Raw genomic sequence first — 2297 nt, 5'->3', positions numbered from 1 at the left:
ATAATAGCATGGAACAATCAAAAATTATAGATATGTTGGGGACGTATCAGTGCCCCTCAGGGCTGACCCGACTTTAGTATCATGGTTATGTGGTAAAGCCATAGTAACCGTGTGTCCAAAACACCAAGGGGGAAACCTGAGGAATCACCCTCGATGGGATTCCACCTGTTGTAATCGTCAAGGTGAACCTAGGAGGATTCACCCTCGAGGTCCACTCTCGAGGAGTTGCACGACAACGTCATTATCGGGAGTGGTGAAGGAGGAATCACCCTCGATGACCACAACCGATGATCTAACCTACAAGGTTAACATCAGAAGTGCTGACGAGGTATCACCCTCGACACTCGGTAGTAACCCAGTAGTGTCATACAACAAAGGGGGGTGATGTGCGGTGTCGGGGCCTAGACGTCGATCATGTTGACCGAGTCATCGAACATAAAGCGGGGAAAACTGGGACAAGGTGGGGGCCACTGATGAATCTCTAAACAATCTATACTAAGCAGTTTAGAATAAGCAGGTAAGGTATGAAGACAGGTAACAGAAACATGCTATGCATCAGAATAGGATAATACAAAAGCAGCAGCAGTTCTAATTCAAGCATAAGAGAGAAGGGAATGGGCGATATCAGAATGAACAAGGGGGGTTTGCTTGCCTGGAAGCTCTGCTGAAAGGGAACGGTCATCGTCGACGTAGTTGATCACAGGGGCAGCATCGGTCTCGGTGTCTACCGAAGAGAAGAGGGGGAAGAAATAGTAAATACAGAGAAAACAGAAGCATCACTAAGCATGACATGACGATATGCAGAACTAGGATCGACCTAACATAGTACTACACATTGCAGACAGGGGGGACATCCGAGGATGAATTCCAGGTGTTAGGCGAATTCCGGATAGTTAAAAGAGAGGGGACGGTTCTATGTTCAACATGCTAGGGGCATGTGAGAGATGAACGGACCGCGTATTCGGATTTGTTGGATTTTTCTGAGCAACTTTCATGTAGAAAACATTTTCATGTGAGTTACGGTTTATTATCTATGATTTTTTAAATATTATAGCAATATTCTGAAATTATTTAAATTAACAAAAAAGGGATTGTGACGTTAGCTTGATGTCAGCATGACGTCAGCCAGTCAACAGACTCGCTGATTAGTCAAAGTTGAACAGTGGGACCCAGTGGTCAGTGACTGGACTAATTAGTAGTGGTTAATTTAACTAAACTAAGTTAATTAGCTAGTAGGCCCCTCCTGTTAATGGCTAATTAGTTTAACTAAATAAGTTTTAATTATTAAAACATTGTTAAAAGGATGGGGCCCGCGTGTCAGTGGCTTTGGGCTACCCAGTCAGCACGTTGACTGGGTCAGCTCGGTCAACAAAGCGCCCAGGGCCCACTGGTCAGCGACACTGGGGGTGGCCCGGGTCAGCCAGGTCAGCACTGGTGCCGGAGTTGCGTCAGCGAGGCCATTCACGGTGGCCGAACGCTAGAGACGGTCGGAATCGCGCTACGACGCATCATTTTGCGCGATTTTTGTTGTGTTCGAACGGGTACTCCTCCACGCGTCGATCTGCAGCGTCGGAACGGGCGGAGGTGTCCTGCAGAGGCGTCGGCGATGAGCAATGGCGGCGACGGCAGCTTCGGGCAAACGCGTGCGCGTGGCTGTGGTGCATGATGGGGCAAGCTAGGGGCAGCGACGAGTTCCTTGGGACCCTGGAACACGATACAAGGCTCGGACGCGTGCTAGGCTTGCGGTGACCGCGACTGTGAGCTCCACGGCGGTGAAGCATCCATGGCATTGCGGCGGGGCGGCCATGGGTGCATGCGAGCTAAAGGGGAGGAGCAGAAGGGGTGGTGGCTCACCTAGCGGGCACAAGGTGGCCCCGTATACGCTTAGGAGTAGCAGAAACGGCGAAGTGAGGCGATGGTGCTCGTCGGAGCCGAGGACGATGACTTGGTCAGGGCGGTGGTACAGCGGGATCCGGCTCGAGCGGGTGGTTGGGGACGATGTAATGGAGGCCGACGAAGCGGGAGGACACGTCGAGGGCGCTTGGGGATGGCAGTGGCCGCGGTGGTGGCGCGGCGACGGCGATGACTGCGCTTGACGAGAAGGGGGAAGGGGATCTGAGAGGGAAGGCGGAGAGGGGCGAGGTGAGCGGGGGTGAGTGGAGGCGGGTCACAAGGAGGCGGGGAGGCGCGGGGCCTTATCCCCTCGCCGGGGCGTCGCCGGCGAGGTGGTTGGGGCGGAACCGCACCCCTGTTCCGACCCCGGTCGGCTGAACAGGGGAAGGGACGACCTGTGGGCG

The sequence above is a fragment of the Triticum dicoccoides genome, chromosome 5B, assembly GCF_002162155.2.
Source record: "Triticum dicoccoides isolate Atlit2015 ecotype Zavitan chromosome 5B, WEW_v2.0, whole genome shotgun sequence".
In the NCBI taxonomy this organism is placed as follows: Eukaryota; Viridiplantae; Streptophyta; class Magnoliopsida; order Poales; family Poaceae; genus Triticum; species Triticum dicoccoides.
Note: the sequence above shows the minus strand (reverse complement) of the source record.